This window comes from Tupaia chinensis, unplaced genomic scaffold (genome assembly GCF_000334495.1).
Source record: "Tupaia chinensis unplaced genomic scaffold, TupChi_1.0 Scaffold000311_2, whole genome shotgun sequence".
In the NCBI taxonomy this organism is placed as follows: domain Eukaryota; kingdom Metazoa; phylum Chordata; class Mammalia; order Scandentia; family Tupaiidae; genus Tupaia; species Tupaia belangeri.
Window position 1 is genome coordinate 1,395,822 of NW_006159803.1, and position 23,893 is coordinate 1,419,714.

The window sequence follows — 23,893 nt, forward strand, 5'->3', positions numbered from 1 at the left end:
AGAGAGAAACAGAGGAAACAGAGGAAAAGTGAGAAACCACCCCCAGGAGGGATGGCCATGCCATAGTCGCTTGCCCAGTCTCTTCTAAGGATTTTGGGCATGCATGCATACGCACCTGGTGTAATTTTCAAGCCACCGGGTCCTGGACTCCAGCCACAGTCAGCCATGTGGGAATCCAGTGCCTTGCCATCTGTTGGCCCCGTGGTACTCAAAAGATGCCAACCCAAGTATGGCACCTTGACAAATTGAATGTTCCACTTTTGTTTTACTAAAATCGACAGAGGATATGTATACTCACTAGCAACAGAGAGTGAGGGAGAGCACCTACCGAAGGGGCATGGTCATGCCACAATCCCTTCTCTTCCATGTCTCCCTCCTGTTGGGATTTTGGGCACACCTACACATGTGCCTGTCTTGCTTTTTCAAGCCTTTGATAATTACAATGTTCTGTAATGTGTACTGTTCAAACTGCAGTTGGCCATGTGGGATCTGGCTCCCTTAATCACTGGGCTATAGAGCTGGCCCACAAACTGATTATTTTAAGCTGAAGGATAGTGAAAAAAATGCAAAAGTGGGGCCAACAGGTAATATAGTGGTTAAGGTACTGGACCCCCATGTGGTCGACTGAGGTTCAAGTCCTGGGTCTAGCAGCTTGAAATTCATGCCAGGTGCTTGTATGTGCACAACCAAAATCTTGAGAAGAGAATGGAGGAGAAGGGATTGCAACATGGCCACGTCCCATTGGGTGAAAAAGTGGTGCTTTCTTGCTTTTTCTTTCTCGCTCTGTCTCTGCAAGTGCACATGCTCTCTGGCAAGTTAAAAATTAAAATAAAATGAAAAAGAAAACAGGATGCTTTGAAAGAAGAAACGCTTGAAATGTGCAGATAAGGGAACAAAATATAGATACAACCTTGAGCTTGAATAAAGAAGTAAATTACAAATTCTGTTTGAAAAAAGTTACCTTCACCCCTTTTCTGGAAATGATCAGAAGTGAATCTCTAGATGAATACTGTCCAATAGATTTCCTTTGATAATTACAATGTTCTGTAATGTGTATTGTTCAATATAGTAAAGAGTTACTGGTCACATGAAATGCAGTTAATGCAACTGAAAAACTGAATTTTCCATTTTATTTACTACTAATTAATTTGAACTTAATTAGCTACATGCAGCTAATGGCTTCTGTGTTGGATAGCAGCTCTGTTGTGGGTTGGCCTCTGTTTTGATATCCAGGTTCTTGGCACTTCAGACAAAGAATTGAACAAAACGCATCACAGTGAAAGGAAGAGGTAGTTTATTAAGTAAAAGTGAAAGTACACTCCTAAGAGGTAGGAGCAGGCCAGAGCAGACAGAGAAAGGGTGGCTCAAAAGACCCCAGCAGTTCCATTCTGTGAGATTTATCATTTTTAATCTAGGTCCTGTTGGTCAATCATTGGCTGGGTCCACCGATTGTTCTCTCATAGGCTGCATCAAATGCAGCTGGGCCCACGGATCCATCTCATTAGCTATGTCAAATGTGGCTTATCAGCTACACATCTCCCGCTACTCTCCTACCTGTGTTTCCTTGCATGGGGGGTTTTCTGCCCTGGCCGGGTTTTTCTATCTAGCCACATGAACAGATGCTCTAGCCCCTTACCTGCTTCCGTTTTCTAGCTTTCTCCTGCATCAGCTCTAAAGCTTTGTTACCTGAAAGAATGTGCTTATTACTAGGATTAAGGATGGAAGGCCAGGATAGGAGAATGTCTTTCTACTAATTGGTGCCAGAGCCAAAGAGCACTGATGGGGCCTAGCACCAAAGTTCACAGCTCATGGGATGAATGCTTTTTCAAATAGGGAAGCTGTATTTTCTTTTACAAGAGAAAAGCAAATCAATCTTTTCCTTATCACATAGTAGCAGGGTCATTATACAGGAACCAAAGAAGGATATAATAAATCAGGGGTTCTCAGATATGCATTTGGTAAGAGAAAACAATGAAGGTTTGTGATGCTTTGGATGCAAAGGGAATGTTTGGCTTCCATGATCAAAAATAGCACTTAGATTTGCAACCTTATCTCTGACCTTCACATCTGATAAGGGAGATAAGAGGAGTTTATTGCTAAACCTCAGGTCTGTCAAGTCAGGGTCAGATGAAGCATTACATTCCTCACTGGTAAAGAATGAAGTGTCTGCGGAGAAAAGGGCCAGCTCCAGTAGGCCACACAGGGAGACAGAGGTGGAAAGAATTTCAAGCAGAGGGAGATAGAGAAACAAGCAAGGGAAAAATGAGCATGACTTCGTTTATGTTTGTGCAAAAGAAATGAGAAATAAAATTTAAATCATTATATTTGTATTTTGTGTTTTTAGTTGGAACATGTCCCTAAGAAATAGATTCTCATGAACCATATTGATTGGAGTAAAATAAGCTCCTTTTCTGAAGGGAAATTTGGCAGTAATTACCCCAGAGACATTCAAACATGCATATTTGGACCCAGAAATTCATTTTTTAAGAAAGGATTCATATGAAATAATCCTAGCTATGCAATGATATGGCTAAAGAAAGTTCACTGAAGCAGCAGTTATTATGGCATTAATTCTAATGAATAAAAATTATAGCGAATGCCTATCAATAGAAGGTTAGTTATTAAAATGATTTTACTTCTGTACAAAGGAACATTAAGATATCTTAAAGCAACATGCTGGAGATGCTTGTAAACATGAGAATTTTTATATCCATTTACATTCTTTTTCTTCTTGTATATCTATATTTTAAAAATGCTCTTCAATGCCTCTTAAACATCTTACTAATTATTTTCAAGTAGATTTGTCTTGTAATAAAAAAACCTTTTTTTTCCAAAATATTCAGGTGTTTTTGTTTTACCACCTAGGTTTTGCTATTCTAGGAATGCTTTCCTGTCTTGGGTGTACCAAAAACTCCCACTGAAACTGTGTATAGGTAGAGATCGTAGTGCGCAAAACATAATCCTCTCAGGCACCTCCGGGAAACTCTACTTCTTGCAGATACAAGAGGACCTTTAGCTAAATCAGCAGTCACCATAAACTCTGGTAAGTGTGTAAGCTGCTATGTCTACTTAGCGGGTTTTCGTGTGACTCAAGAGATTGTATTCACCGTTAATGAGTAGGAAGCTATTTCACAGCTACTATTGTACAATAGGCCAAGCTGTTTCCTAGTTTCTCCTTCTGCAGATCTGGGTCTCTAACTGGATTATAGGTAGAAACTGTCCTCAGAGGGCATGTCCCCACTGTTACACTTTGGTCAGTGAAAAGTAGCAATGAATTTTCCAGAGCATGAAGTCAGGGCATTATGGATCTATTGACTCTGTTATTGCAACACCATTTCTGAGCAAGGGGATTTTGCCTTTACAACAATACTAAAGCAGTAACTAAAAAGGGAGAGAATGAAAGACGAAAGTAAAGCCAAAAGAGAAAAGAAAAAAATCCAAGCCACACTGTAGATATAAGGGTGACAGGAAGAACTGAAAGTGAAGCCTGGACTCACCCTCGTTTGTTTGGATTGCTCGTATTGAAAGCCACAGCCAGTTTCACAGTCCAGTACCTCCACCCTAGCTGGGTTAAAGTGGCATGCATTAGGAAGTTTTTGTAGAAATAAAATTAAATTGCCAGGAATGAGCTCAGAAAGAATGTTCTCATAACAAAAGGCCATGTCAGGTCTTTCTCATTTTTCTTGTAGAAGCCAAATCTCATGAAACAACAACACATACATTCCCAGGAGTGACAGGACATGCCTTTCCTATCAGTGACACTGGACAGAATGTACACAAGTCGTGGGAATATCCAGAAAGCTGAATCTACTGCAGGGAGACAGATAGCTCAGCTAGACTTCAACTCTTACCAATACTCGTGTGTAATTTGGAGATGAGGTATTTTCTTAGGCAAATTCTATTATACAGATGAAGGTGCTACTTGGCAGTGATTCCTGAATGATTGACATCCAGATCTTATAAAATAGGCTCTCAAAGCACCTCGTACTTCTGCATAGTGTATGCCACATCTGTAATCCCTTGTTCGGCATCTGGTTTTCCTATATCATTATAAGTCTCCTACTTTCAGGGATTATGCTTTTTTTGTTCACTGTTGTATCCCTTGGGCCTGATTTTGTGCCTGGGACAAAGTTGACACACTGCATGTTGAATGAATAAGTGAGAAGTGTTTGAGGAAAACTGGGAAAGTAAAACCTCACTAAAATGAGATAAAGATGAGTGTTAAAAAGATGTCATGTGCATCACAAAATATGATGGGTCTATTTTAATACTCTTCATTAATAATGAAAATAATATTAGGTCATCAGGAAAGTCGAGATATATTTTTGCAGAAATGTGTCATGACTTTCTTGATGACCCAATACTTGAGATTTATTGAGACTCTACTATATATTCCAAGATATATTTACATATCTTATGCCATTCAATTTTTATAAATATTCTAAAAGGTAGCGATCATATTCTAAATTGTATGGATAAACTGAAATACAGAGTATTGAAGTTATTCAAGATCTCAGCTACAAAGCACACAGTAGGCTCTTGGAAATGACTTACTCCCGAAAAAGCATGGGATAGAAGCAGCAAAAATTTAATCAGTTATTTGAATGCTAAACCCTATGTTCTTTTCACTCATTGAATCCTGTTCCTTTTCAGAAAGGAAAGTTAGAGGAATTATATCTGTAGAATACCTGTACTTGCATAATACTGAGTGAGCTACTGCCAGACAGGCTTCTACAGGGACATCTGAGCTGCTTTTGCACTGGGGCTTAGGCCATCTATGTAATAAAGAAATGGCGTGCTCAGAGAGATGGAATAATGTTTCACTGGGGTGAGATCTCTGAGTGTAAAACTTAGGGATGAGTTTTTCTCTTTCTAAGAGCAAAACACAATAAGAAACCCCACTAAGGTTTTCATCTCTTTCCTGACGGGAGTGAGAAACAGCAGCTTGGCAGCTCAGAGGTTGAGATTAAGAATCTCCAAAGTGACAGCAAGGATGAAGTGGCAGTAGTGAGGCACTGCTGAGGCCAAGGCCACATCTGAGAAAGAGAAGCTGTGGGAGAACTGTCCCAGCTGGGCTCAGCTTAATCTCACAGAGGCTGATGCCCAGCTAAGGGACAAGCCCTTGACCTCAATACATGATTAGTTGTCATTTTCTGGGCACTGGTGGGCTTGCTCCTAGGGGACTGACACGTATGAAATCCCAGGCAGCAATGGCATGCCAAGACCTGGTTCCTGAGCACTGGGAATTTGTTTAGAGAAAGCTAATTGACCTTGACAGTTGGGTGGTTAGGGCAGAAATGAAGCTTTTTCTCTATTGGTTGAGGCAAAGTGGCCTTAGTTTCTTTATTTAACTTCTTTCAGGCTCTGCTCTTGGTTATTAAAATGTGCTTATAGAGAGCATTACATCTTTGCAGGGTGGGGCTCTCTGTGTCCCTTAGTGGTTGAGCTTACTTTCCTACCAGTCCCCTTCCAAGAGACAAACAGCAGGAAAAGAACTCAGTGTTACTAGGACCTACTTGAAACAAAAATCAGGAATTAATGGCTGAACTGAGTTTAGTGGTTATAATGAGCTGAAATATGTCCCCTCGAAATTTAAATAGTGAAGTCCTAATCTCTGGTATCTTAGGATGTAACCAGATTTGATGATAAGGTCCTTAGAGAGGTAGCTATTAAGGTGAGGACTTTAGGGTTGGCCCTTATCCAACAGGTATCCTTACAAAAAGGACATTTGAACACTGACATGCACAGAGGGGTGACCACACGAAGACACTGAGAGAAGACAGGCCTTAGAAGAAACCAATCCATTGACACATTGATCTTGATTTTGATTCATTGATCTTGGACTTCTAGCCTCCAGAACTGTTAAAAAATTATTTTTTATTGATTAACTCACCCAGTTTGTGATGTATTTTTATTACAGTCTCAGCAAGCAAATACTGTGGTCCAAGGTTCTAAGGATATTGCATGAAGGTGTAGGACATATAGAAAAGAAGGGAAGAAGAACTGTGGACCACCTCTAGCCCCAAATTATGCCTACATGGGCCAGTCATTGGTTTTGGTATACTTTGAACCCAAGCACAAACAAAAATGTACAGCTGTTTGTAAGAACAATAGAATAGAAATAATAGCAATGGCTATTTGCAGAATGATTACTGCATGCCAGCTTCTATTCCAAGTGCTACACAAATATTCCATTTAAGTCTCACAATAGCACTTTGAGAGAAGTAGTCTAAATATCCTCATTTTGTGCATAAGGAAATAGTCACAGAGGGTTAATTTAGTCATAGAAGGTAATTTGCTCAGTCACCCAGCTAGTGGCAGACAGGCTCTGAAAGATGAACTGGCTAACGAAGGCCTAAAGGTGTTTAACGATTGTTCAGTGACATAGAACAAGCGGGAGGTAGCAGAGCTGAGACTTTCAATCAGCTCTTTTGCCTTCGATGTTCTCCCTTTAGTTTCTCACAGGCTGTGGTGAGTAAATCACATGAGCAGTGTTATTATTATGTACCCAGTGTGCCTTCACCACTCTCTTGTGGGCCAGCAGATGACATGGAGGTTCAGGCAAGTGGATCCCACGTGGCTGATGCTGTGGTTCAAGTCCAGACAGGAGGCTTTAGAATCACGTTGGGCAGCATGGCCATCCACCCTAAGGAGCGATTTATCACTCTCTCTCTCTCTTAGGCAAGTGCACATGCCTGTAGCAAACTAAAAGGAAAAGAAAAGAAAAGGAACAACTTTTTTTTTTCTTTTTTTTTTGGAGAGGTTTTTGCTACAGGGCGTGTGTGCTCATCAGACAGACAGAGAGAGACAGAGAGACAGAAAGCGAGAAATCACTCCCCAGGGGGGATGGCCACGCCGTGATCCCTTCTCCTCCATTCTCCTCTAGGGATCTTGGGCACGCACGCACACGCGTCTGGCATGAGTTCAAGCCACCGGATCCGGGACACGAACCGCGGTCGTGGGAGTCCAGTGACCACAGCCATTACGCTAACTGCTGGTTCCAAAAGGAACAACTTTTTATAACCAGGAGAGGGAAGACATTCATAGTGGTCAGCTAAAATGGCTTCCCTCAATTTTATTTTATTCAGAATTTTTCTTGTTCATTTCTGAAAGCCCTCAGGAAAAGCTTTCAGCTTGTGCTTACTATTTCTTTTACATGATTGATCTCACAGTTGAAAGTATACCATGATATAAAGCTGCAGTAATCCTTAACCGCTGATTCACATGCCTAGCTGGTGCCTAATTTGTATTGCAATCAGCAGTGTACAAACATGTTTTTATTTTTCAGACTGAGTAAATAGGAATCCAGGACCAATATAGATTAGATTCTGTTTGCAATTAACAAAGCATAAGTTCTATGATATTAATGGGGGACCAAGAAAGGAGAAGATAAAAAGGGTCCTTATTCAAAAATTCATCTAGGTGCTGTCATGTTGAAATGTCTGAATAAATTATGATAGAATTAGAAAACTATATATAAAAAGGGTTTTTTTTTTATACACCTGTGTTAAAATACACAAGAAAAAAGCTTTTGAGAACAAATATTTGTTTTGACTAAGGATAAGACATTTGATGAACATTAATATATTTGCCAAACACAGTATAATTGCATTGGAAAATAGCAGACTTTTTAAAAAATAATTTGTATACTTGTGTCTTCAGTCCTACTTGGCTAACCACAGCAGTACTCTGCATGTGTTCTGTGGAAATCTTTGAGACTTGGGCTAACTTTTCAGCCATAGATTTGTTAATTTATTCAGTCTTCTATTCATCCATTCAAAAATGTTTATTACTGGCCTGCTGGTACTCCAAATGTCGGTAAGACAGCAAATATAACAAAGCTTGGTTTAGCTGCCCCAAGAACTTAGAGCCTAGAGAGGCAGTGAGTTGTCAGTCATAAGAACTCAATGTTAATGGATGCTATGAAGAATTACATTTTGCTCCAATCACAAAACAGCTGGGCCTCTCTTACTCCAAAACCAGAATTTGTTTCTAGATATTTTTGCTTAGCTGAGATGAAATACTACTAACTAAGGGTGAAAGTTAAAAAGAGCAATGGCCCAGACACAGAGGTAGAGTGGTAGCACAATGCTCTGCAATGCTGGAAGCCATATGGAAGAAGGGTTCAGTTCCTGGGTTGACCTGTACTCACAAGATGCACGCATGCCTGTGATCCTTGCTGTCTGATAAAGGCTAGGGAGAGGATTGCAATGGGAAAACCTATAGAGGATCCCTCTTTCAATAAATACATTTTTGAAAAAGGGTAGGCACATACGTTGCTACAAGTATATTTTCCTTTTACTTCATTTAGCTTTGGGTTCCTTATTTTGTAAAGAACTTATTTTGTAGCTGCCCGAAGAAATGGAATATTCCAACTCATTGGTCTTACAAACTGCTTATTCACTGTGATTCATACTACCATAAAGTTCTCATTAAATTAGGGGGGGAACTAATACAAAACTTTTCTCCTTCTACTTTTCTTCTGGAACCCTAAGTCTTCCTTGGGATCTGTCGGAGCAAGGTCAAGAGAAAAGAATCAGAAAAAGCATGGAAAGCCCAGCTACTTTCAGTCCTTTCTAGTTTCCATACATCATTCTCAGGTCTTTTTCTACTCACTGAGCTGTTCAGCTTCGTGGGGCCTCCATTTGCCCCTGACTGCAGTTACGGCTCAGGAAGAGTGAGCTGCTTCACAAGAGTTGAAAGTTACCTTAACCCTTTTGCAAACTAAACAGATGTTTTTCACATGGAAACAATGAGCTCTTTCCTACAAAACTTATATATAGAAAATCATTTAGGCAGTAAATATATGAACTCTAAAAAGATCATAAGGAAGGCTGTAAGGGGGAGGAGAGTAAGGGAAACAAAAAGAGAAATCAAGATTTTAAAAATCAGTAAAAACTATTATGAGCAAAACAATTATTTTTTAGCTATGTGACTTTATTCTGTCCAACTGTTGTAACTACATAGTCATAGTCATTGCATAATTATTATTTTTTGTATGCAGTGACATGCCTGAAATATATTTTATTAGAATTTGTTATTGATATGCAACATATGTAGTAGGGGACACTTAAGCTGTAATCAGCCAAAGTTTTAATATTTTTCTCAGTAGTTTAAAGCATTAGTATTGTTTATAAATATAAAAGTCAGAAACCTATGAATTGAAAAAATTAGCATGCAAAAGGAAATGGAAGTTAAAGATGATAATTTTACTTAATAGCTTATAATATTAGGAAAAAACAAGTATGGAAAATAAGATTTCTAAGTCACTAAATGTCTGGCACTAAATGTAATCTATCTAAATACTCCATGGCCCATAAGAGGGACTGATAAATAATTTACATGAAGGAAAAAACAAACAGGGAAACATTCAGACTTTAGCTTCCAGCTGACTAGAGATGTATTTTCACGTTTATTAACCTTTAATCAACATTATGTTAGAAAATTAGGCATATTATAAGACAAAGGGAAATTAATGAAAAGATATCAAGAGTATAAATATGTGGAATACAAGCGAAAGTGTATGTACTTGTTATGCTGAAAAATTAGCTATATCTGGGTTAAATGAAATAAGCCACAAGAAATTATAGAGATGTGTAATTTATTCAATATGTAAAGTTGTCCAAAATGCCAAGCTTCAGAAATGAATGTTGTAGTCACTGTTTTGGTCCAAGAGAAGACAATTAAACAAAAGTGATAAAGTTTAGAAATAGGGAATTTTGAGTGTCTATGATTTGATAATAAAATTAATAGATGAAATAGGATAAAACACATCCTGGATTCAAGAACAGAAGGATCTAAGTATTAGCTAGTATTTTGGGCTGAGTTCACTTTCAGTAGACATGAAATACAGGGATAATGATGTCTTTCTAACCCCTATTGCACCTGGGACAAACAAACCAATATATAAAAAAATAATATATATTTAATATATAAGAAACCCTTTGTAGGAGAAAGGTAATGCAAATTCAAAGGATGACTTCAAGCTCTAAACGCTTGGTAAATGAAAACACTTGCACCTTGTTTGGTTAATACTTAATTTGGGTGCCTGCCAAGGTGTCGTCTTATGATAACATTCAGGATTAAGAAAATCATGGACACTAGGATAAGAAAAGTGAAATATCTATCACAAGTCCATACATTTCTTAGAAAAGCTCTTGCAAGACTTAGAAATCTTCTCCAAGATACGTAGATATTTGGGGAAACTCATGGCAGGCAGTTATCTTTGTAACTGCCTCCTATCATCTCTTTCTGTCATCTGGGAATCATTTGTGCTTGCAAAAATGTGGTCTCTGATGGTCTTTCTCTGCTATATCTTATAAGATCAAACTCTTCTTGAATTCAACATGTAGACCTGAAGGTATTTAAATGAGCAAAGGTTATAGCTTGGATACAACTTTCTCAACAACTGATGGTGCCTATTGTCACCTAACACATGTAGAAATAAAAATAGATACTTCTCTATCATTAGTGTTGGTGATAATCGAGAGATCATGGACATCCCCCCCAAAAAACAAGTTATGAATGCCATGGGGAAGAGCATTTTGCATCAACTTCTTTAGTTAGTAAATTGCTACAACTCTTCTGTTTTTTTTTTTTTCCCCTGAAGGTTTTTGCATAAGTCACATGCACTCACTGGAGAGGAGTTGAGGTGGAGAGTGACAGTGAGAGGGGAAAATGAGAAATTACTCCCTGCAGGGGATGATCAAACTGCAATCCCTTCTCTGTTCTCCTCCTGGGATTTTGGGCATGCATGCTTACATGCTTGGCATGAATTTCAAGCCACCAGGTCCAGGACTCAAACCACAGTTGGCCATGTGGGAGTCCAGCATCTTAACCACCATGCCACATGCTAGCCTCAAATTGGTACAACTCTTTCTGAAAGGAATTGGTTGCTATGAATCAAAATTCATAAAAATGTTCAAATCCATTGATTTAGATATCTATTTTATTCTAAAGAAATAGTTCAGGACCAGCAGCTGGTATAATGGCTATGTCGCTGGACTTCCATGTAGTCAACCATGGTTGGAGTCCCAGACCCGGTGGTTTGAACTCACACGGGGCATGTGTGCCTGCATGCCCAGGATCCTGAGAGGAGAATGGAGGAGAAGAGATTGCAGCATGGCTATCCCCCCTGGGGGGTGATTTCTCACTTTCTGTCTCTCTGTCTTTCTGGTGAGCACATGCACCCTATAGCAAGAAAAAGAAAGAAAGAAAGAAATAGTTCATAATATGATTAACAATTATATGCAAAAATATGCCCAAGTGTGTGATGTTATAACTTAGGCCTAATAATAAATAAATAAGAAGTAAATTTAGCATCCAAAAAAAGCAGTGCCCTTATGGAAGAAATACTAGCGAGTCATTTAAATTTATTATCTTAAAACTTGTGTAGCTACATAACTGAATGTTTGCAATACCAAGTTGAAAAAATTGTAAAAAATACATGTAAAGAATAATTGCCAATATAAGTTAATATACACACAGAGAAAAAAACAGAAAGGAAACAGACTAAAAAATTACTGAATGCTAACTTTGTTCCAGGCCCTGTTCTAGGACTTGAGACAGAGCAGTGACAAAGACAAGGACAGTTTTATGACATTTACATTTAGTGGAAGGAAATAAACAAATAAGCTAGAATATATCAAACAGTAATGAGTGCTATAAAGAAAATGATTTTGATAGAGTGTCTAGGGAGGGGATTATTTTAGATTAAAGACCTCTGAGGAAATGCTTTATGATCAGGGGTCCAGAAACTAAGGTCTAATCTCAGTTCTTTGAACTACTTTTGGCAAATCTTGTGACCTTTCCCTCTTTGACATTCTCTTTAGCTGTCAAAGGGAATCATGATCATATCAACTTCTGAGAGGAGATTCCTGAGAATGTAGTCATTCTTATGTTCAGGAGCTAAAGTTTCTGTGGGAATGTAGTGATTGTAACTTCTTCTTGACTGCTACAAGTCTACCCACCCCACCCCCACCTCCACCTAACCCCATACTGCATTCCTTGGGAGCAGTTGTCTGTTAAGTCAGCTGTTGAAGGTCCATCCAATGAGAACTGCTTGAACTGAGTGCAAGTTCTTGAGACATCCAGTCTCCAGTTCCAATCAGAAGCAAATACCAATCCCAGTCAGTGAACACTCAACTTTGTAGTACATTTTGAATCACCTCCTTTTACTTCTATCCTGCCACTGTCCTCTCTTAATACTTTCTCTTGCTTATTTTCTCCAGTGGGGAGCTGATAGTAGCAGTTCTGAGAAATCTCCACTGGAAGACCCTGATGATGGTGTTATCAACCAGCTTCCCTTACTTGTAGATTGTGCATGTTGTTGGGGTGGATGGAGTTAATGTGGATGAGTAGACATAAAAGGACTTGTCATACTAATGATTTGTGTGTATGTATGTGTGGATGTCTTGTTAAGCTTGGATCCTTCTCTATCCTTCTCCCCATAAATAGCAAACTCAACCAAAAGTTCATGAGATCATAAAGCCATCTTAACTGCTAACATCTAGCAGTGAGATGGCCTTGATTAGGGCTCTTGTCCTCAGTGCAAAACAGTCCAAGTAAGTGGCTTTATCTCTTGTAAAACTCACAAATATTTATGTCTGTCTTTATGACCATAATGTGGTGTAAGATTCTGCAGAGAGCTGATGAAACCATAGCTTTGCACCCATCCTCTGGACTAGGAGTTTGCACAAAACTGTGAGCTAAGTGGATAGTGAATCCCTGGTATTATTAAATGTAGGGTTGATCCCTCATTTGCCTTGAGACTCATATTATATTCAAGATTATTTAGATTGTGATGGGGAAGATACACAATGCTCTTTGCAAACTAAAGTATTAAATAAGGTTGTGGCATTATTCACAATGACTAAGATATGAATCTAACTAAAATGTCCATGAACAGATGAATGGATTAAAGAACTGTGACACATTTACTCTATGGAATATTACTCAGCCATAAAAAAACAAGACCTTGACATTTGATAGCAAGTGAAGGAATATAGTTTACTGCTGAGTGAAGGAAGTCAGGCTTTGAAAGAGAGACACTGTATGTCTCCATTTAATGTATACCAACTGCCCAAACTCTATGGTGGAAACTGAAAGATTAGAGTATATAGAATCATGAAAAATGGTTGCATATACAGAGACAGTATGAGAAAAGGGTGGGAGAAGGTAGAAAATGTGAGAAAGGGAATCAAGGAGAAAAATAGGAAAGATATTTATGGGACACAGAACTGGATGATTATCTGTGGATGATAACATGTATAGTACCTTCAATTTGGTGTGAAGTGTATTCATGCTGGGTAAATTCACTGTACAAGCGGTGGTAATGATTGAATGTATAAAATAAAAAATATATATAAATAAATAAGATAAGGCTGTCCCTTACAACCTTTCAAGTCATACATGGGATCTCTGTAACCAATGTAATGTGTTTGTCAGAAGGAACAGACCATCCTCAGCTTGCACAGCACCTGAGGGAGAAAGAAACAGGTGGGCAGGAATAGAGGGTAGAGAAGGAACAGTGGGAGCATCGTTATTCTGGTAGTCTGAGAGTCCAGAGGAAGCAAATGGATCTCATTAGAGAAGTCTCACTGGGTCTGTTTTGCACAGGAGTTCCCTGTAGATAAATTACTGATCCTCTAATTCTTCTCCTTAGTTTGTAATGTCTGCATGAAATTGTAATCAACTGAATTTGCATTGAAAGCATTATAAATAGTCAGGTGCTCCTCCCAGCCAGTACCATTTCTCACTCTCTAATCCTATCTCATCAAAACAGTAATAATCCTAATTATAATCTCTGTTTTGTTGAACTTTCTTAAAGCTGCTTAAAAAGACTAGTAATACTAAAATAAATAAGTGAATAAACTAACACACCGAGGCATAAATGACAAAACAATAGACAAAGCTAATTTTTGGGTTGGATTTTAGGGAACTTTTCCTCTCAACAATCCAAAGGGTCTAAAATGCTATGTTTAAAAAATATATATGTTTACATTTAACATAAGCTTAAGAACACTAAGTTAAGAAATGACTTGTACTTTCTGTATGCACAGCATATGGTTCTTAAAGCAGATTTGTGATTGAGAGTACAAATTTGAGAGTATCCACCATGGGTAATTTTGTCTCTTTCCTATTTTTCCTCCTTCCTTTTCCTTCACCCTCACATGTCTGGTTCACAGATCTGCTTTCCTCACACCTGCTTGGTATTCCAGCTCTTCCCCACCTTATCAGAATGCAAAAGCTGTGCTCGCTGCAGCCTCGGGTCGTGACTTTTAAATAACCATGGGGAATTGCTGTGAGGATGTATGTAATGTTGCATTGTCCAAAAATTTTCTCCTCAGAAAGGAACATAGCATATATATTTAGCATCTCTAGATATTTATTTTTATATTACTGTAAATATAATGCATTCTATAAATTCATGAATCCTTTCCAATTACTCGACAGACTGTGTATTTAAGAAGTTGTTTGGCTAAGTCCCAGAGTAATGAATATTCAGTCATGTGGCCCACCATCTGTCACAGATATGTTATTCGATTACTATTAAAGCTTTGATCCAGATTGATTCATTGGGCTTTATAATAATCAGCCTTAGAGCAGACTTTAAAATATAGTCTGCCTGGTTTTCTTCAGCTTTTCTTTACAATAAAATTCAGACACACAGATATGCTTATTTTTTCTAGGTTTAAAACATTAACTTGGAGAAATATCACAATATAGTAGGGACTACAATGTGGCTTATTCATGTTGTATAAACATAAGTTAGTATTAGCTCACTAAGGTTGTTCAATTTGTATTTACCATCTCAGTCTGATAAAACTTAGAACTTCACCTTCTCCAAGAAAAGTACCTATATTTTCATCTACTTCTAATAATTTTTGGCTCTATATCAACAGGACACTTTTATACTTGATACATATGATATTTATGAAGTGTTCCCTAATGGGAAGATTTTGTGGGCATTCTTAGATGGTCATATCTACAGCTTTTCTATTTTTCAAAGGTACACTTTTATGGAAGCTTGACACCCAAAATGAGCTCCAAAAATTCTTCCCCTCTCTGTATGTTCATGCCGATGCTCATATCAAGAAGCGGAGGATTGGGACCAGAAGATGGTGTAATGGTTATGTCACTGGACTCCTACATAGTCGATCATGGTTTGAGTCCTGGACCTGAGGGTTTAAAACTCACACCAGGTACATGTGTGCATGTGCCCAAAATCCCGACAGGAGAATGGAAGAGAAGGGATTGTGGTGTGGCCATGCTTCCTTGGTGTGTGTGGGGGTGATTTCTCACTTCCTTTCTCTCTCTCTTTCTGTCTCTCCAATGAGCTCACACACCCCATAGCAAAAATCTCTCTCTCTTAAAAAAAAAAAAAAAGATGGGGGGGAGGAGAAAAAGCAGTAGAGGTTTGAGGCCAGCAGGTGGCGTGACTTTAAGGCACTGGATTCTCAACATGGCTGACCACAGTTTAAATCCTAGACCTGGCCTCTTGCTTTCTCACTGCTGTGCTCACTGTAGATTCAGGTCATGACTTTTAAATAACCATGGGAAACTGCTGTGAGGATGTATGCTATATTGCATTGTCCAAAAATTTTCTCCACAGAAAATAGCATAGTATATATATTTAGCATCTCTAGATATTTATTTTCATGTTACTGTAAATATAATGTGTTCTATCATTTCATGAATCCTTTCTAATTACTTGGCAGCCTGTGTTGAGTAATTTCTTTCCTTTTCTCTCTTTCTCTCTGGTGAACACATGTGCCCTTTAGCAAATTAAAGAATAATAATAATAAATTAAAGAAATAATTATCAAGACCAGCACATAGTGTAGCAGTAACATCACTGGACTCCCACATGGCTGACCGCAGCTTGAGTCCTGAACCCAGTGGCTTGAAAATTATGATGGGTGTGTGTGCTTTCATGATCCCAGGAGAAGAATGTAGGAGAAGGGATTAGAGCATGGCCATCCCCCTGGAGGAGGGTGATTTCTCACTTCCCCTCTCAGTGTGTCTGTCTCTCTCTTTCCAGTGAGCACACATGCCCTAAGGCAAAAACCTCTTAAGAAGAAGAAGAAGGAAATATATATATTAGGAATTATTTTATCTAACTTTATTAATTTATTTTAATTTAGACAGAGAGGGACAGAGTGAGCTAGAGAAAGAGAGAAAGTGAGAAAGCGAGCCGCCAGAGGTAGGACTTGAGCTGCGGTTGGCCATGTGGGAGTTCAGCATTCTCAACCACTGTGCCACCCACCAGCCCTGAAAGAAAGAATTATTTAAAACTAAAACAAAAGAAGTAGAGCTTATTTTTCTTCTTTATAAATCTGGACTAATCAACAGAAAACAGCAGAAGTGCCATATCAGGCAGAGGTTAAACTAAGATACTAAGAGCAGACTCCTTCCATTCCAAATGCTTTTCATCACGATGATCCCTCTTAGAACCCACTTGCCTTGCTGTAAGGAATCTGACCCATATGTAGAGGCCATGTTACTCCAGTTGACAGTCCCTGTTAAAAGTCAGATTCTACTGCCAGCCATAATAAACCCTCTTGGATGTTCCCACAGAATAAGCTTACAGAAGGCTAAAGCTCCATCATCAAAACTGCTTAGAGCAGAAGAACTATTCGGCTGAGCCCAGTCAACCCCAAGAGCCATGAAGGATCATAAAATAGTTGTGTTTTTATACTAAGCTGGATGCTACATATTAGATAAATAAAATGCTTGTAAGGACCCTGTGCCCACCAAGAGGCAAGATCTTCAGTAGAAAGGTATCTTCTATGGAGATAACAATGTTACCATATCTGAAAATAAAATTTACCAAGGAACTTCCTCTATAAGCCTATTAATAACCAGGATTTCCCAGGGAATTAGAACTCTATCGAAGTTCCTCACTTGGGACCAGGAAAAGCAGATAGAGAGCCTATGAATGTCTGCATTCTCCCTCTTACCAATTTTATTTTTACACTTGATGATACATTATTTTTGTGTATGTCTTGTAACATCCTGGCATTTTCTTCCAGTATTGCATTATGAACTATTTGGGGTAATGGGTAAAAACGTACAGGCTGATTCTTAGTGTGGACTTGACATGATACTTGTGTCTTTTATAACCTATTTCTCTTTTTGTAAGGTGGAGTTACTAGTACCCACATTGCAAAATTATTGTAAGGATCAAGTAAACAGGCTTAACAGTATTCTCTTCTAAAGTACCCTAAATGCACTTTTAAATTTTTAAATTTTGTTTGATGTCCAGAATTATACTGTATTTTTTTTCCTTTTTTTTTTTTTTAATTTTGCATTGGCTGTGTATTACAGAAGCTCGACATGTTTAAATGATGAAAATGTTGATTTAGCTTTGGAAACAATGTGATATTTATCTTATTTTTTTTCCCCTGGAGGATTTTCTGACAGTATATAAATGGATGCTTTGCCTCCTATGACAAATTATAGCACCACAGCAAACTGAACAGTCCCAAGGCAAATAGTTTCCTGAAGTGAATATGATTAAACTCAGTAGGAAGGTGACAGATCACTGACTCTCCTGAAAGTTAGTATCTACAACCATTAGAAATGGCCTTCCTGGCCAAACAAGGCTAAAGTGTTACCAATGGCTCCAGCAGATAAGTAATGAAACTAATCAGAAGACTTCTCCTCAGGAAGCAGGAGTTTGAAATGATACCATTTTATAATTAAGTATAACACTGAGATTAGAGTTCCTAGTTGTCTATTTTCTCATTGCTTAGAATGAAATGCATTTGTGTGAAGAATTCAGATAATGACTTTTTGTCATGCACGTGTGGTGTCTTTAAATTATGAACTCTGAGATATTAGTATGCTTCTTTGGGCTTAACATAAGATACCTAAAATCTGAGCTCTTTTTTGTCTAAATTTACCCGTGAGGAGATTATAACTGTGAACTTCTTGGTTCATTTAACATTCCATGTCCAGGTGTACAAGTCACCAGAATCAAAACAGAGTACCCTGTGTCAAAACCAAAACAGGACAACAGGAGCTGTTAAACAAAGGCCACTGAAGCCTTCTACAGAAACACTTCTGCAAGGACACCTGCCCAGAAATCGCCAGTGTAACACTGGACTGGTGTCACCCTGTTATTGATCCTGGTAGTCGAGGAACATGGTCTCAGAACAGTTTATGTGATCCTTTCTCATTTGCTTTTACAAACCTGTGCCGTCTCTTATCTTCCTGAATATGTCTGTAGTTTACTATGGCAAGCACATTCTGCATTGAAATACCTATTTTTTGAGTCAATGCATTTTCTTTCAGAGAGCTTTTCTCTCTGCCTATCACTTAGAGGCTGACCTAGGAAACTGACTCTTCTGTAATGAAAACTGCCTTCCAGAGTCTCCAGACTTGCATGTAATGAAAGATAAGAGGCCCAGTGGTCTTGAAGAATTTTGCTATTTCTAGAGGAGTGAGCCTAATATATGAGAAATTAACTACACAGACACACCATGAAGTTGTTCATGTGTGTGTATGTGTCTGAATTTAATTTTTAACAGCCTTAATAAGGTATAATTGTTATATAAAAGCATGCATATAGGTAATATATATAATTTGATTAGTTCGAACATATATACACACACTCATGAAAACAGCACCGTAATCAAGATAATAAACAAATTATCATATGCAAAAATTTCTTCCCACCTCTTTCTTTTTTTATGGTAAGAATACTTAACTTGGGATCTATCCTCTTAACAAAACAATTTTTTTAAAGAGACTTTTGCTATAGCATGCTCACCAGAGAGACAGAAAGCAAGAAATCACCCCCCAGGGGGAATGGCCCACCACAATCTCTTCCCCATTTTTCTCTCAGGATTTTGGGCATGCAAGCACACGTGCCTGGTATGATTTTTAAGCTGCCAGGTGTGGGGCTCAAACCATAGTTAACTACATGAGAATCCAGCGACATAATCATTACATCATCTGCTGGTCCAAACAAAACAATTTTTTAAGAGGTTTTTCTTTAGGACACATGTGCTCACCAGAGGGATAGAGACAGAGAGAATGAGAGGGAAAGTGAGAAACTACGCTTAGGGGGGATGGCCATGCTGCAATCCCTTCTCCTCCTCTCTCCTGCCAGGATCTTGGTCACACACCCACAGGTACCCAGTGTAATTTACAAGCTACTGGCTCCAGGACTCAAACCATGGTCGACCATGTGAGAGTTCAGTGCTGTAACTGCTATGCCATCTTCTGGCCCCTACAAAACAATTTTTATATTATTTCTATTCCATGGGTAAGAAAGACTGAAGCAGAAAGGCAGAGGTACAGCAGCCCCAAGAGAGTCTCAACCGCTGCAGTCCAGCTTCAGCTTCCTCCAGCTTGGACCAAGCACATGTGTGCCTGGCACACTCAGGGGGGTCCCCAGATGTGAACTGCCAACCTTCTCATGTGTGTCTGCCTTGCAGAGCATCACCTTCAATCACTGTGCAGTTGACTGGCCCCTCTCTACAAAATTTTAAGTGTACAACACAGTAGTAACTATAGGCACTGTGCATTCAGCAGATCTTTAGAACTTATTCAGCATTCACAACTAAAACTTTATTAGATAGCTTCGCTCCCTTCCCTGGCCCCTAATAATCACTAATCTATCTTCTGCTTCTATGAGGTTGACTATTTCATATACTTCATATAAAAATGATCATGCAGTATTTGTCCTTCTGTCATATATGGTATAGCCTCTAGATCCTAGGCTGCAAGCCTGTATGACATATTACTATATAGAGTACTGTGGATAGTTGTGATACAATGTAACAATTTGCATGTCTAAATATAGCTAAATAGAAAAGGTACAGTAAAAATACAGTATAAATACTGACCATCTTAATCATTTTTTATTTAGTTTCCAGGCCAGTCACTCATTGCAATATCTTATTAGCCATATTAGCAGTGACTTTTGTATGTTTAGAGACTATGATGAACAAAACAACTTGAAGTTAAATCAAGCACAAGAGAAAATCACACAATCAGGAGAGGTGATAACCATGAGATGTGTGAGGATGCTTCCAGTATAACATAGCATGCTGTTTTACAGTAAATTTCTTTGTACATAGAAGGAGTACATGCTAAAATAATGATTTAAAAATATAGTATAGTAAGTATATAAACCAGCAGCATAAGCATTTAAAAATCATTAAGCATTATGTACTGTACAAAACTGTATGCACTCTGCTTTTATATGACTGGCAGTAGGTTTTCTTACACCCCGTCACTACAAACAAAAGAGTAATATGTTTCTACTACAATGCTATGGACTGTGATGTCAGTAGGAGATGGGAGTTTTCCAGCGCGATTATAATCTTATGGGATCACCATCATAAAGGTGGTGCACTGTTGATCGAAATGTCATTATGTGGCGGATGACTGTATTTACATAAATATTTGTCGAATATATGACTGATGAGCTTTGTATCTACCAGTGTATTCTTTCAGGACATAAATTTAAGAAAGTGTGTTGTTTAAAAAACTGGGAAGGGGCAGCAATGTCTTGTTATAGACTCTTCTGGGATTGAGATTCATTTCTTACATTTCAGTGTGTGGCGTCCCTACTTGGTAGCATTTTTTTGGGTAGCTTTAGGTTTCGCAGGACCTCCTGCTGCCTCCTAGAACATACCCTGACTGCCTGCTCTGCTCTGATTTGATATGCACTCTCTGAGTACTTGTTTTAATACCTGTTAAGCCAGACATAATTGAGAAGGGAAATGAATTACCACACATGCAGGTGCATGTATCCTCCACACAAACGCACAAATAAAAATAACGAGCAGAGAAAATTCAGTGTATTGCAGTGAGAAAAGCAATTAATCTCAGAAACAGAATTTCAGCGTTTTTGGACTAGCTCCATAACCTGAAGTCCCTTGATGAAGTCACATGACCTCTCTGAGACTTCATTTTCTTCCCTCCTATGTGAGGATAATAGCAACTGCCCTCACTTGCTCTTTGAGTTTCTGTGAGGGATATATGACATGGATCACACTTGCAAAACCATGAAGCTCTTTCTGTCCAGTTATACAAATTATTATTTGTATAATGTGTAAATAAAAGTCTGCAAAGAAGCTGGCTTCATACACAGATCCCATGTTCTCAGGCGGTCCTGTCTACTAAGAAAGTCAATGTTGTCTGTTTATTCAACAAACAAATACTATGTAAATCTATGTTCCAGGCTCTAGAGGTGACAATGGATAATATATATCCCACATAGTTTGCAATCTAGTAAAGAAGGTAAAGTAGAAGCAGTAATCACATGCAGTAATTGCTGAGCCAGAGTTAGAGCTAGGGGAAGTCGCAGACAGTCCAAGAAGGGTCTAGAAAGGTTTAGTTGAAGGAAATATGTATGATCCTAGACCAGAAATAGAAATAGAAATTATTAGGATAAATAGTAGAATGCTTCTAGTATTTTTTTTTAAAGAGAGACTTTCGCTATAAGATGCATGTACTCACTTGAGCAATAAAGAGATAGAAAGTGAGAAATCACAGACTCCAGGGGCGATGCCCACACCACAGTCCCTTCTCCCCCATTCTCCTCTCAAAATCTTGAGCACACACTCAAACACACATAGGCACCTGGCTTAAGTTTGAAGCCACTGGGTCCAGAACTTGGACTGTGGTCAACTATGTGGGAGTCCGGTGACATAGCCATTATGCTATCTGCTGGCCCCAGCTTCTAGCATTTTTTAAGTCCATGAGTAAACAAAAAAGAGCACCTAGAGATTTTGAAGAAAATCAAAAATCTTCCTTTGGGGGAAGCTCAGTGAGATGTGGAAATAGCAGGAGATGAGGCAAGCAGTGAGGTCAGGAAGCTAGGTGGAGCCAGGAAATGTAGGACTTAGGCTTTATTGGGAGGTTGATATAGGGATCTTGAATGATTTCAAAATGTGGTGGTGAAATGAGAAAATTTTGTTTTAGAATGGTCACTGTCTAAGATATAGAAAATACTTAGGCAAGAGTGGGACCAGGGATGCAAGTTAGGTTGATTAAGTAGACTAGGCAAGAGATGAAAAGGTGAAAAGTAATGATGGCAGCGGGGATAGGAAAGAAATAGATCCTTGCTTCAGTGAGGGGAGTGAGAGAGATGACTTAGGAAACATCTCACCTGTCCCACCCATTGTAGGGCCTATCCTCTTCACTTTAAGAGCCTAGTTCTTAAAACAGTGGTAGTTCTTATGTTTTTAGACATCATACTATTCCAAACTCTCAGCCAGGAAGAAGAAAGCTTCAAAGTTGTTTGACTATTTATTTTTTTTATCTGTTTTAAAATAGACCACTGGGCCTATGATGCAGAGGAAATTTTATACTCTAACTTCTTATTCAGAGAGACTTATGTAAAAATGCTATGCCTTTTATTTGAAATGAAAGGTGTAGGTTTATATTTATTCATAATGTTTGATGTTATTCGCCTACTGAACTATATAATTCAGCAACAGAGAAAATATAACTGTTGTTCAAACTATTAAAACATTGTTTTAGTTTAGTTTATGCTGCTAAGAAAGAATATCTGAGAGTTGGTAATTTACAAAAAGCCTAAATGTATTACTAACAGAGCTGGATAATTTATAAAATCAGAAATTTATTTCTTACAGTTCTGGAGGCTGGGAAGTCCAAGATCAAGGCACCAGCAGCCAGTGATGGATGAAGACCTTCTTGCTGCATTCTTCTATGGCAAAAGGTAGAATGGCAAAAAGGCAGAGACAGAGCCTATGCCTTGAAGCCCCTTTTATAGCAATCTTAATCCATTTATGAGAGGCCCCACAGCCCAACTATTGCATTGGATATTAAGTTTCCAACCCTTGAATTTGGGGAAACTTTAAGACCTTAGCAAGCATAAGAATGTATGTAAAGCTAACATACTTAACATTATTTACTATTTAATTAATGTTCTAAAAATTTATTATGACTTATAGAGGCAAAAGTCATTATAAACACTAGTTTTTACTTAGAATTATAGTGCCAATAAATTGAAAGTTTGGAATAAGAGCTCTTTATTGATACTGATATCCACTCTGCCAGAAGCTTATTTGAATAAGCCCTTGCTATTGTCCAACTCATTTCACTAAAAAAAATTATGTGTGGAGGAACTGGATGGTGGCACAGTAATAATGCAGTGCTTTGGATGGCTGACCCACATGTCAGCTGGGTGCTGGGTTCATGTCTAGAGACCTCCCTGAACAAACCAGGCATGCATATGTGCATGATTCAAAGCTGGCCAAAGCTGGGAATGGATTGAGCATGAAGACTCTGTCAGGCATGTCTGTCACTTTTCCTCTCTTTCGTTCATGAAAGAGAGAAATGAATAAACTTTAAAAGAAATTATGTGTGGATTATGTAAAGTACAAAGGAATAGCTGGCTTTGGTCCTTTATGGTTGCTTAGATTCCAGGTGAGTATTTTTAAAATCCTACAGTTACAAAAATCAAGATGAGGACTTAGATTGTTAATAATGATGGCAGCGGGGATAGGAAAGAAATAGATCCTTGCTTCAGTGAGGGGAGTGAGAGAGATGACTTAGGAAACATCTCACCTGTCCCACCCATTGTAGGGCCTATCCTCTTCACTTTAAGAGCCTAGTTCTTAAAACAGTGGTAGTTCTTATGTTTTTAGACATCATACTATTCCAAACTCTCAGCCAGGAAGAAGAAAGCTTCAAAGTTGTTTGACTATTTATTTTTTTTATCTGTTTTAAAATAGACCACTGGGCCTATGATGCAGAGGAAATTTTATACTCTAACTTCTTATTCAGAGAGACTTATGTAAAAATGCTATGCCTTTTATTTGAAATGAAAGGTGTAGGTTTATATTTATTCATAATGTTTGATGTTATTCGCCTACTGAACTATATAATTCAGCAACAGAGAAAATATA